Raw genomic sequence first — 10,379 nt, forward strand, 5'->3', positions numbered from 1 at the left:
GACATTGGCCATGTCCAGTGTGGTTTGGCTCTAGGTGCTGAAAAATATTAACTTTAGACCTCTTTTACTTCTTAAATCAAGTAAATTCATTGCTAAGTTGAAAAAATGTAATGTAAAATGTAATAGAAAAGAATGTTATGGCTATATAAAATTACCTACAGCACCTGGTATTCCCAGGTGGTCTCCCATCCAAGTATTAACCAGGCCCAACACTGCATAGCTTCCAAGATCAGACGAGATTGGGCATGTCCAGTGTGGTTTGGCTGTAGGTGCTAAAAGCATTAACATTAGACCTCTATTACTTCTTAACTCAAGTAAATTCATTGATAAGTTGAAAAAATTAAATGTAAAATGTAATAGAAAAGAATGTTATGGCTGCATAAAATTACCTACAGCACCTGGTATTCCAAGGTGGTCTCCCATCCAAGTACTAACCAGGTCCAACACTGCATAGCTTCCAAGATCAGACGAGATTGGGCATATCCAGTGTGGTTTGGCTGTAGGTGCTCAAAAACATTAACTTTAGACCTCTATTACTTCTTAACTCAAGTAAATTCATTGATAAGTTGAAAAAATTAAATTTAAAATGTAATAGAAAAGAATGTTATGGCTATATAAAATTACCTACAGCACAAGGTATTTCCAGGTGGTCTCCCATCCAAGTACTAACCAGGCCCAACACTGCATAGCTTCCAAGATCAGACGAGATTGGGCATATCCAGTGTGGTTTGGCTGTAGGTGCTCAAAAACATTAACTTTAGACCTCTATTACTTCTTAACTCAAGTAAATTCATTGTTAAGTTGAAAAAATTAAATGTAAAATGTAATAGAAAAGAAAGTTATGGCTATATAAAATTATCTACAGCACCTGGTATTTCCAGGTGGTCTCCCATCCAAGTACTAACCAGGCCCAACACTGCATAGCTTCCAAGATCAGACGAGATTGGGCATGTCCAGTGTGGTTTGGCTGTAGGTGCTCAAATACATTAACTTTAGACCTCTATTACTTCTTAACTCAAGTAAATTCATTGATAAGTTGAAAAAATTAAATCTAAAATGTAATACAAAAGAATGTTATGGCAGTATAAAATTACCTACAGCACCTGGTATTCCCAGGTGGTCTCCCATCCAAGTACTAACCAGACCCAACACTGCATAGCTTCCAAGTTCAGACGAGAGTGGGCATGTCCAGTGTAGTTTGGCTGTAGGTGCTCAAGAACATTAACTTTAGACCTCTTTTACTTCTTAACTCAAGTAAATTCATTGATAAGTTGAAAAAATTTAATGTAAAATGTAATAGAAAAGAATGTTATGGCAGTATAAAATTACCTATTGCACCTGGTATTCCCAGGTGGTCTCCCATCCAAGTACTAACCAGGCCCAGCACTGCATAGCTTCCAAGATCAGACGAGATTGGGCATGTCCTCTGTTGTTTGACTGTAGGTGCTCACAAACCTTAACTTTAGACCTCTTTTACTTCTTAACTCAAGAAAATTAATTGATAAGTTGAAACAATGTAATGTAAAATGTAATAGAAAAGAATGTTATGGCAATATAAAATTACCTACAGCACCTGGTATTCCCAGGTGGTCTCCCGTCCAAATACTAACCAGGCCCAACACTGCATAGCTTCCAAGATCAGACGAGATTGGGCTTGTCCAGTGTGGTTTGGCTGTATGTGCTCAAAAGCGTTAACTTTAGACCTCTTTTACTTCTTAACTCAAGTAAATTCATTGATAAGTTGAAACAATTAAATGTAAAATGTAATAGAAAAAACTGTTATGGCAGTATAAAATGACCTACAGCACCAGGGATTCCTAGGTGGTCTCCCATTCAAGTACTAACCAGGCCCAACACTGCATAGCTTCCAAGATCAAACGAGATTGGACATGTCCAGTGTGGTTTGGCTGTAGGTGCTCAAAAACATTAACTTTAGGCCTCTTTTACTTCTTAACTCAAGTAAATTCAATGATTAGTTGAAAAATGAAATGTAAAATATAATAGAAAAGAATGTTATGGCAGTATAAAATAACCTACAGCTCCTGGAATTCCCAGGTGGTCTCCCATCCAAGTACTAACCAGGCAAAACACTGCATAGTTTAAAAGATCAGATGAGATTGGGCAAGTCCAGCGTGGTTTGGCTGTAGGTGCTCAAAAACATTAACTTTAGACCTCTTTTACATCTTAACTCAAGTAAATTCATTGATAAGTTGAAAAAATTAAATGTAAAATGTAATAGAAAAGAATGTTTTGGCTGTATAAAATTACCTACAGCACCTGGTATTCCCAGGTGGTCTCCCATCCAAGTACAAACCAGGCCCAACACTGCTTAGCTTACAAGATCAGACGAGATTGGGCATGTCCACTGTGGTTTGGCTGTAGGTGCTCAAAAGCATTAAATTTAGACCTCTATTACTTCTTAACTCAAGTAAATTCATTGATAAGTTGAAAAAATTAAATGTAAAATGTAATAGAAAAGAATGTTATGGCTGCATAAAACTGCCTACAGCACCTGGTATTTCCAGGTGGTCTCCCATCCAAGTACTAACCAGGCCCAACACTGCATAGCTTCCAAGATCAGACGAGATTGGGCATGTCCAGTGTGGTTTGGCTGTAGGTGCTCAAAAACATTAACTTTAGACCTCTATTACTTCTTAACTCAAGTAAATTCATTGATAAGTTGAAAAAATTAAATGTAAAATGTAATAGAAAAGAATGTTATGGCTGCATAAAACTGCCTACAGCACCTGGTATTCCCAGGTGGTCTCCCATCCAAGTACTAACCAGACCCAACACTGCATAGTTTCCAAGTTCAGACGAGAGTGGGCATGTCCAGTGTGGTTTGGCTGTAGGTGCTCAAAAACATTAACTTTAGACCTCTTTTACTTCTTAACTCAAGTAAATTCAATGATTAGTTGAAAAGTGAAATGTAAAATGTAATAGAAAAGAATGTTATGGCAGTATAAAATTACCTACAGCTCCTGGTATTCCCAGGTGATCTCCCATCCAAGTACTAACCAGGCCCAACACTGCATAGTTTCCAAGATCAGATGAGATTGGGCATGTCCAGTGTGGTTTGGCTGTATGTGCTCAAAAGCGTTTACTTTAGACCTCTTTTACTTCTTAACTCAAGTAAATTCATTGATAAGTTGAAAAAATTAAATGTAAAATGTAATAGAAAAGACTGTTATGGCAGTATAAAATGACCTACAGCACCTGTTATTCCCAGGTGGTCTCCCATCCAAGTACTAACCAGGCCCAGCTCTGCATAGCTTCCAAGATCAGACAAGATTGGGCATGACCTCTGTGGTTTGACTGTAGGTGCTCACAAACCTTAACTTTAGACCTCTTTTACTTCTTAACTCAAGTAAATTCAATGATTAGTTGAAAAATGAAATGTAAAATGTAATAGAAAAGAATGTTATGGCAGTATAAAATTACCTACAGCACCTGGTATTCCCAGGTGGGTTCCCATCCAAGTACTAACCATGCCCAACACTGCATAGCTTCCAAGATCAGACGACATTGGCCATGTCCAGTGTGGTTTGGCTATAGGTGCTGAAAAATATTAACTTTAGACCTCTTTTACTTCTTAAATCAAGTAAATTCATTGCTAAGTTGAAAAAATGTAATGTAAAATGTAATAGAAAAGAATGTTATGGCTGCATAAAATTACCTACAGCACCTGGTATTCCCAGGTGGTCTCCCATCCAAGTACTAACCAGGTCCAACACTGCATAGCTTCCAAGATCAGATGAGATTGGGCATATCCAGTGTGGTTTGGCTGTAGGTGCTCAAAAACATTAACTTTAGACCTCTGTTACTTCTTAACTCAAGTAAATTCATTGATAAGTTGAAAAAATTAAATTTAAAATGTAATAGAAAAGAATGTTATGGCTATATAAATTTACCTACAGCACCTGGTATTTCCAGGTGGTCTCCCATCCAAGTACTAACCAGGCCCAACACTGCATAGCTTCCAAGATCAGACGAGATTGGGCATGTCCAGTGTGGTTTGGCTGTAGGTGCTCAAATACATTAACTTTAGACCTCTATTACTTCTTAACTCAAGTAAATTCATTGATAAGTTGAAAAAATTAAATCTAAAATGTAATAGAAAAGAATGTTATGGCAGTATAAAATTACCTACAGCACCTGGTATTCCCAGGTGGTCTCCCATCCAAGTACTAACCAGACCCAACACTGCATAGCTTCCAAGTTCAGACGAGAGTGGGCATGTCCAGTGTGGTTTGGCTGTAGGTGCTAAAATCATTAACATTAGACCTCTATTACTTCTTAACTCAAGTAAATTCATTGATAAGTTGAAAAAATTAAATGTAAAATGTAATAGAAAAGAATGTTATAGCTGCATAAAATTACCTACAGCACCTGGTATTCCCAGGTGGTCTCCCATCCAAGTACTAACCAGGCCCAACACTGCATAGCTTTCAAGATCAGACGAGATTGGGCAAATCCAGTGTGGTTTGGCTGTAGGTGCTCAAAAACATTAACTTTAGACATCTATTACTTCTTAACTCAAGTAAATTCATTGATAAGTTGAAAAAATTAAATTTAAAATGTAATAGAAAAGAATGTTATGGCTATATAAAATTACCTACAGCACCTGGTATTTCCAGGTGGTCTCCCATCCAAGTACTAACCAGGCCCAACACTGCATAGCTTCCAAGATCAGGTGAGATTGGGCATGTCCAGTGTGGTTTGGCTGTAGGTGCTCAAAAACATTAACTTTAGACCTCTTTTACTTCTTAACTCAAGTAAATTCATTGATAAGTTGAAAAAATTAAATGTAAAATGTAATAGAAAAGAATGTTATGGCAGTATAAAATTACCTACAGCACCTGTTATTCCCAGGTGGTCTCCCATCCAAGTACTAACCAGGCCCAGCTCTGCATAGCTTCCAAGATCAGACAAGATTGGGCATGTCCTCTGTGGTTTGACTGTAGGTGCTCACAAACCTTAACTTTAGACCTCTTTTACTTCTTAACTCAAGTAAATTCAATGATTAGTTGAAAAATGAAATGTAAAATGTAATAGAAAAGAATGTTATGGCAGTATAAAATTACCTACAGCACCTGGTATTCCCAGGTGGGTTCCCATCCAAGTACTAACCATGCCCAACACTGCATAGCTTCCAAGATCAGACGACATTGGCCATGTCCAGTGTGGTTTGGCTCTAGGTGCTGAAAAATATTAACTTTAGACCTCTTTTACTTCTTAAATCAAGTAAATTCATTGCTAAGTTGAAAAAATGTAATGTAAAATGTAATAGAAAAGAATGTTATGGCTATATAAAATTACCTACAGCACCTGGTATTCCCAGGTGGTCTCCCATCCAAGTATTAACCAGGCCCAACACTGCATAGCTTCCAAGATCAGACGAGATTGGGCATGTCCAGTGTGGTTTGGCTGTAGGTGCTAAAAGCATTAACATTAGACCTCTATTACTTCTTAACTCAAGTAAATTCATTGATAAGTTGAAAAAATTAAATGTAAAATGTAATAGAAAAGAATGTTATGGCTGCATAAAATTACCTACAGCACCTGGTATTCCAAGGTGGTCTCCCATCCAAGTACTAACCAGGTCCAACACTGCATAGCTTCCAAGATCAGACGAGATTGGGCATATCCAGTGTGGTTTGGCTGTAGGTGCTCAAAAACATTAACTTTAGACCTCTATTACTTCTTAACTCAAGTAAATTCATTGATAAGTTGAAAAAATTAAATTTAAAATGTAATAGAAAAGAATGTTATGGCTATATAAAATTACCTACAGCACAAGGTATTTCCAGGTGGTCTCCCATCCAAGTACTAACCAGGCCCAACACTGCATAGCTTCCAAGATCAGACGAGATTGGGCATGTCCAGTGTGGTTTGGCTGTAGGTGCTCAAATACATTAACTTTAGACCTCTATTACTTCTTAACTCAAGTAAATTCATTGATAAGTTGAAAAAATTAAATCTAAAATGTAATAGAAAAGAATGTTATGGCAGTATAAAATTACCTACAGCACCTGGTATTCCCAGGTGGTCTCCCATCCAAGTACTAACCAGACCCAACACTGCATAGCTTCCAAGTTCAGACGAGAGTGGGCATGTCCAGTGTGGTTTGGCTGTAGGTGCTAAAACCATTAACATTAGACCTCTATTACTTCTTAACTCAAGTAAATTCATTGATAAGTTGAAAAAATTAAATGTAAAATGTAATAGAAAAGAATGTTATGGCTGCATAAAATTACCTACAGCACCTGGTATTCCCAGGTGGTCTCCCATCCAAGTACTAACCAGGCCCAACACTGCATAGCTTCCAAGATCAGACGAGATTGGGCAAATCCAGTGTGGTTTGGCTGTAGGTGCTCAAAAACATTAACTTTAGACATCTATTACTTCTTAACTCAAGTAAATTCATTGATAAGTTGAAAAAATTAAATTTAAAATGTAATAGAAAAGAATGTTATGGCTATATAAAATTACCTACAGCACCTGGTATTTCCAGGTGGTCTCCCATCCAAGTACTAACCAGGCCCAACACTGCATAGCTTCCAAGATCAGATGAGATTGGGCATGTCCAGTGTGGTTTGGCTGTAGGTGCTCAAAAACATTAACTTTAGACCTCTATTACTTCTTAACTCAAGTAAATTCATTGATAAGTTGAAAAAATTAAATCTAAAATGTAATAGAAAAGAAAGTTATGGCAGTATAAAATTACCTACAGCACCTGGTATTCCCAGGTGGTCTCCCATCCAAGTACTAACCAGACCCAACACTGCATAGTTTCCAAGTTCAGACGTGAGTGGGCATGTTCAGTGTGGTTTGGCTGTAGGTGCTCAAAAACATTAACTTTAGACCTCTTTTACTTCTTAACTCAAGTAAATTCAATGATTAGTTGAAAAATGAAATGTAAAATGTAATAGAAAAGAATGTTATGGCAGTATAAAATTACCTACAGCACCTGGTATTCCCAGGTGGGTTCCCATCCAAGTACTAACCATGCCCAACACTGCATAGCTTCCAAGATCAGACGACATTGGCCATGTCCAGTGTGGTTTGGCTATAGGTGCTGAAAAATATTAACTTTAGACCTCTTTTACTTCTTAAATCAAGTAAATTCATTGCTAAGTTGAAAAAATGTAATGTAAAATGTAATAGAAAAGAATGTTATGGCTATATAAAATTACCTACAGCACCTGGTATTCCCAGGTGGTCTCCCATCCAAGTATTAACCAGGCCCAACACTGCATAGCTTCCAAGATCAGACGAGATTGGGCATGTCCAGTGTGGTTTGGCTGTAGGTGCTAAAAGCATTAACATTAGACCTCTATTACTTCTTAACTCAAGTAAATTCATTGATAAGTTGAAAAAATTAAATGTAAAATGTAATAGAAAAGAATGTTATGGCTGCATAAAATTACCTACAGCACCTGGTATTCCCAGGTGGTCTCCCATCCAAGTACTAACCAGGTCCAACACTGCATAGCTTCCAAGATCAGACGAGATTGGGCATATCCAGTGTGGTTTGGCTGTAGGTGCTCAAAAACATTAACTTTAGACCTCTATTACTTCTTAACTCAAGTAAATTCATTGATAAGTTGAAAAAATTAAATTTAAAATGTAATAGAAAAGAATGTTATGGCTATATAAAATTACCTACAGCACCTGGTATTTCCAGGTGGTCTCCCATCCAAGTACTAACCAGGCCCAACACTGCATAGCTTCCAAGATCAGACGAGATTGGGCAAATCCAGTGTGGTTTGGCTGTAGGTGCTCAAAAACATTAACTTTAGACATCTATTACTTCTTAACTCAAGTAAATTCATTGATAAGTTGAAAAAATTAAATTTAAAATGTAATAGAAAAGAATGTTATGGCTATATAAAATTACCTACAGCACCTGGTATTTCCAGGTGGTCTCCCATCCAAGTACTAACCAGGCCCAACACTGCATAGCTTCCAAGATCAGACGAGATTGGGCATGTCCAGTGTGGTTTGGCTGTAGGTGCTCAAAAACATTAACTTTAGACCTCTATTACTTCTTAACTCAAGTAAATTCATTGATAAGTTGAAAAAATTAAATCTAAAATGTAATAGAAAAGAAAGTTATGGCAGTATAAAATTACCTACAGCACCTGGTATTCCCAGGTGGTCTCCCATCCAAGTACTAACCAGACCCAACACTGCATAGTTTCCAAGTTCAGACGAGAGTGGGCATGTCCAGTGTGGTTTGGCTGTAGGTGCTCAAAAACATTAACTTTAGACTTCTTTTAGTTCTTAACTCAAGTAAATTCAATGATTAGTTGAAAAGTGAAATGTAAAATGTAATAGAAAAGAATGTTATGGCAGTATAAAATTACCTACAGCTCCTGGTATTCCCAGGTGGTCTCCCATCCAAGTACTAACCAGGCCCAACACTGCATAGTTTCCAAGATCAGATGAGATTGGGCATGTCCAGTGTGGTTTGGCTGTATGTGCTCAAAAGCGTTTACTTTAGACCTCTTTTACTTCTTAACTCAAGTAAATTCATTGATAAGTTGAAAAAATTAAATGTAAAATGTAATAGAAAAGACTGTTATGGCAGTATAAAATGACCTACAGCACCAGGGATTCCTAGGTGGTCTCCCATCCAAGTACTAACCAGGCCCAACACTGCATAGCTTCCAAGATCAGACGAGATTGGGCATGTCCCGTGTGGTTTGGCTGTAGGTGCTCAAAAACATTAACTTTAGACCTCTTTTACTTCTTAACTCAAGTAAATTCATTGATAAGTTGAAAAAATTAAATGTAAAATGTAATAGAAAAGAATGTTATGGCAGTATAAAATTACCTACAGCACCTGTTATTCCCAGGTGGTCTCCCATCCAAGTACTAACCAGGCCCAGCTCTGCATAGCTTCCAAGATCAGACAAGATTGGGCATGTCCTCTGTGGTTTGACTGTAGGTGCTCACAAACCATAACTTTAGACCTCTTTTACTTCTTAACTCAAGTAAATTCAATGATTAGTTGAAAAATGAAATGTAAAATGTAATAGAAAAGAATGTTATGGCAGTATAAAATTACCTACAGCACCTGGTATTCCCAGGTGGGTTCCCATCCAAGTACTAACCATGCCCAACACTGCATAGCTTCCAAGATCAGACAACATTGGCCATGTCCAGTGTGGTTTGGCTATAGGTGCTGAAAAATATTAACTTTAGACCTCTTTTACTTCTTAAATCAAGTAAATTCATTGCTAAGTTGAAAAAATGTAATGTAAAATGTAATAGAAAAGAATGCTATGGCTATATAAAATTACCTACAGCACCTGGTATTCCCAGGTGGTCTCCCATCCAAGTATTAACCAGGCCCAACACTGCATAGCTTCCAAGATCAGACGAGATTGGGCATGTCCAGTGTGGTTTGGCTGTAGGTGCTAAAAGCATTAACATTAGACCTCTATTACTTCTTAACTCAAGTAAATTCATTGATAAGTTGAAAAAATTAAATGTAAAATGTAATAGAAAAGAATGTTATGGCTGCATAAAATTACCTACAGCACCTGGTATTCCCAGGTGGTCTCCCATCCAAGTACTAACCAGGTCCAACACTGCATAGCTTCCAAGATCAGACGAGATTGGGCATATCCAGTGTGGTTTGGCTGTAGGTGCTCAAAAACATTAACTTTAGACCTCTATTACTTCTTAACTCAAGTAAATTCATTGATAAGTTGAAAAAATTAAATTTAAAATGTAATAGAAAAGAATGTTATGGCTATATAAAATTACCTACAGCACCTGGTATTTCCAGGTGGTCTCCCATCCAAGTACTAACCAGGCCCAACACTGCATAGCTTCCAAGATCAGACGAGATTGGGCATGTCCAGTGTGGTTTGGCTGTAGGTGCTCAAATACATTAACTTTAGACCTCTATTACTTCTTAACTCAAGTAAATTCATTGATAAGTTGAAAAAATTAAATCTAAAATGTAATAGAAAAGAATGTTATGGCAGTATAAAATTACCTACAGCACCTGGTATTCCCAGGTGGTCTCCCATCCAAGTACTAACCGGACCCAACACTGCATAGCTTCCAAGTTCAGACGAGAGTGGGCATGTCCAGTGTGGTTTGGCTGTAGGTGCTCAAAAACATTAACTTTAGACCTCTTTTACTTCTTAACTCAAGTAAATTCATTGATAAGTTGAAAAAATTAAATGCAAAATGTAATAGAAAAGAATGTTATGGCAGTATAAAATTACCTACAGCACCTGGTTTTCCCAGGTGGTCTCCCATCCAAGTACTAACCAGGCCCAACACTGCATAGCTTCCAAGTTCAGACGAAATTGGGCATGTCCAGTGTGGTTTGGCTGTAGGTGCTCAAAAACATTAAC

The 10,379-nt window shown here is 37.4% G+C and overlaps 2 non-coding genes and 40 pseudogenes across 2 annotated transcripts; all 42 read right to left on the reverse strand.

Annotated features, from left to right (window-relative positions):
* Nucleotides 1-152: 152 nt before the first annotated feature.
* LOC148470308 (5S ribosomal RNA) lies at nt 153-271 on the reverse strand (annotated as a pseudogene).
* Nucleotides 272-386: 115 nt separating this feature from the next.
* On the reverse strand, nt 387-505 carry LOC148470309 (5S ribosomal RNA; annotated as a pseudogene).
* A 116-nt stretch (nt 506-621) lies between these two features.
* On the reverse strand, nt 622-740 carry LOC148470310 (5S ribosomal RNA; annotated as a pseudogene).
* A 116-nt stretch (nt 741-856) lies between these two features.
* Nucleotides 857-975, reverse strand: LOC148470311 (5S ribosomal RNA; annotated as a pseudogene).
* Nucleotides 976-1,091: 116 nt separating this feature from the next.
* On the reverse strand, nt 1,092-1,210 carry LOC148470312 (5S ribosomal RNA; annotated as a pseudogene).
* Nucleotides 1,211-1,326: 116 nt separating this feature from the next.
* LOC148470313 (5S ribosomal RNA) lies at nt 1,327-1,445 on the reverse strand (annotated as a pseudogene).
* Nucleotides 1,446-1,561: 116 nt separating this feature from the next.
* LOC148470314 (5S ribosomal RNA) lies at nt 1,562-1,680 on the reverse strand (annotated as a pseudogene).
* Nucleotides 1,681-1,796: 116 nt separating this feature from the next.
* On the reverse strand, nt 1,797-1,915 carry LOC148470315 (5S ribosomal RNA; annotated as a pseudogene).
* A 115-nt stretch (nt 1,916-2,030) lies between these two features.
* Nucleotides 2,031-2,149, reverse strand: LOC148470316 (5S ribosomal RNA; annotated as a pseudogene).
* Nucleotides 2,150-2,265: 116 nt separating this feature from the next.
* LOC148470317 (5S ribosomal RNA) lies at nt 2,266-2,384 on the reverse strand (annotated as a pseudogene).
* A 116-nt stretch (nt 2,385-2,500) lies between these two features.
* LOC148470318 (5S ribosomal RNA) lies at nt 2,501-2,619 on the reverse strand (annotated as a pseudogene).
* A 116-nt stretch (nt 2,620-2,735) lies between these two features.
* On the reverse strand, nt 2,736-2,854 carry LOC148470319 (5S ribosomal RNA; annotated as a pseudogene).
* Nucleotides 2,855-2,969: 115 nt separating this feature from the next.
* LOC148470320 (5S ribosomal RNA) lies at nt 2,970-3,088 on the reverse strand (annotated as a pseudogene).
* Nucleotides 3,089-3,204: 116 nt separating this feature from the next.
* Nucleotides 3,205-3,323, reverse strand: LOC148470321 (5S ribosomal RNA; annotated as a pseudogene).
* A 115-nt stretch (nt 3,324-3,438) lies between these two features.
* LOC148470322 (5S ribosomal RNA) lies at nt 3,439-3,557 on the reverse strand (annotated as a pseudogene).
* A 116-nt stretch (nt 3,558-3,673) lies between these two features.
* LOC148470323 (5S ribosomal RNA) lies at nt 3,674-3,792 on the reverse strand. Its single transcript, XR_015873638.1, has one exon. It is a non-coding gene; the product is annotated as a 5S ribosomal RNA (ribosomal RNA).
* A 116-nt stretch (nt 3,793-3,908) lies between these two features.
* On the reverse strand, nt 3,909-4,027 carry LOC148470324 (5S ribosomal RNA; annotated as a pseudogene).
* Nucleotides 4,028-4,143: 116 nt separating this feature from the next.
* LOC148470325 (5S ribosomal RNA) lies at nt 4,144-4,262 on the reverse strand (annotated as a pseudogene).
* A 115-nt stretch (nt 4,263-4,377) lies between these two features.
* Nucleotides 4,378-4,496, reverse strand: LOC148470326 (5S ribosomal RNA; annotated as a pseudogene).
* Nucleotides 4,497-4,612: 116 nt separating this feature from the next.
* On the reverse strand, nt 4,613-4,731 carry LOC148470327 (5S ribosomal RNA; annotated as a pseudogene).
* Nucleotides 4,732-4,847: 116 nt separating this feature from the next.
* On the reverse strand, nt 4,848-4,966 carry LOC148470328 (5S ribosomal RNA; annotated as a pseudogene).
* A 350-nt stretch (nt 4,967-5,316) lies between these two features.
* LOC148470329 (5S ribosomal RNA) lies at nt 5,317-5,435 on the reverse strand (annotated as a pseudogene).
* A 115-nt stretch (nt 5,436-5,550) lies between these two features.
* LOC148470330 (5S ribosomal RNA) lies at nt 5,551-5,669 on the reverse strand (annotated as a pseudogene).
* Nucleotides 5,670-5,785: 116 nt separating this feature from the next.
* LOC148470331 (5S ribosomal RNA) lies at nt 5,786-5,904 on the reverse strand (annotated as a pseudogene).
* Nucleotides 5,905-6,020: 116 nt separating this feature from the next.
* On the reverse strand, nt 6,021-6,139 carry LOC148470332 (5S ribosomal RNA; annotated as a pseudogene).
* Nucleotides 6,140-6,254: 115 nt separating this feature from the next.
* On the reverse strand, nt 6,255-6,373 carry LOC148470333 (5S ribosomal RNA). The gene has a single exon (XR_015873894.1). It is a non-coding gene; the product is annotated as a 5S ribosomal RNA (ribosomal RNA).
* A 116-nt stretch (nt 6,374-6,489) lies between these two features.
* Nucleotides 6,490-6,608, reverse strand: LOC148470334 (5S ribosomal RNA; annotated as a pseudogene).
* A 116-nt stretch (nt 6,609-6,724) lies between these two features.
* Nucleotides 6,725-6,843, reverse strand: LOC148470335 (5S ribosomal RNA; annotated as a pseudogene).
* Nucleotides 6,844-6,958: 115 nt separating this feature from the next.
* Nucleotides 6,959-7,077, reverse strand: LOC148470336 (5S ribosomal RNA; annotated as a pseudogene).
* A 116-nt stretch (nt 7,078-7,193) lies between these two features.
* LOC148470337 (5S ribosomal RNA) lies at nt 7,194-7,312 on the reverse strand (annotated as a pseudogene).
* A 115-nt stretch (nt 7,313-7,427) lies between these two features.
* Nucleotides 7,428-7,546, reverse strand: LOC148470338 (5S ribosomal RNA; annotated as a pseudogene).
* A 116-nt stretch (nt 7,547-7,662) lies between these two features.
* On the reverse strand, nt 7,663-7,781 carry LOC148470339 (5S ribosomal RNA; annotated as a pseudogene).
* A 116-nt stretch (nt 7,782-7,897) lies between these two features.
* On the reverse strand, nt 7,898-8,016 carry LOC148470340 (5S ribosomal RNA; annotated as a pseudogene).
* A 116-nt stretch (nt 8,017-8,132) lies between these two features.
* LOC148470341 (5S ribosomal RNA) lies at nt 8,133-8,251 on the reverse strand (annotated as a pseudogene).
* Nucleotides 8,252-8,366: 115 nt separating this feature from the next.
* Nucleotides 8,367-8,485, reverse strand: LOC148470342 (5S ribosomal RNA; annotated as a pseudogene).
* Nucleotides 8,486-8,601: 116 nt separating this feature from the next.
* LOC148470343 (5S ribosomal RNA) lies at nt 8,602-8,720 on the reverse strand (annotated as a pseudogene).
* A 116-nt stretch (nt 8,721-8,836) lies between these two features.
* Nucleotides 8,837-8,955, reverse strand: LOC148470344 (5S ribosomal RNA; annotated as a pseudogene).
* Nucleotides 8,956-9,305: 350 nt separating this feature from the next.
* Nucleotides 9,306-9,424, reverse strand: LOC148470345 (5S ribosomal RNA; annotated as a pseudogene).
* A 115-nt stretch (nt 9,425-9,539) lies between these two features.
* LOC148470346 (5S ribosomal RNA) lies at nt 9,540-9,658 on the reverse strand (annotated as a pseudogene).
* A 116-nt stretch (nt 9,659-9,774) lies between these two features.
* Nucleotides 9,775-9,893, reverse strand: LOC148470347 (5S ribosomal RNA; annotated as a pseudogene).
* A 116-nt stretch (nt 9,894-10,009) lies between these two features.
* LOC148470348 (5S ribosomal RNA) lies at nt 10,010-10,128 on the reverse strand (annotated as a pseudogene).
* A 116-nt stretch (nt 10,129-10,244) lies between these two features.
* On the reverse strand, nt 10,245-10,363 carry LOC148470349 (5S ribosomal RNA; annotated as a pseudogene).
* Nucleotides 10,364-10,379: the final 16 nt, after the last annotated feature.

The sequence above is a fragment of the Taudactylus pleione genome, unplaced genomic scaffold (genome assembly GCF_031769625.1).
Source record: "Taudactylus pleione unplaced genomic scaffold, aTauple2 ptg000967l, whole genome shotgun sequence".
NCBI classification, from domain to species: Eukaryota; Metazoa; Chordata; class Amphibia; order Anura; family Myobatrachidae; genus Taudactylus; species Taudactylus pleione.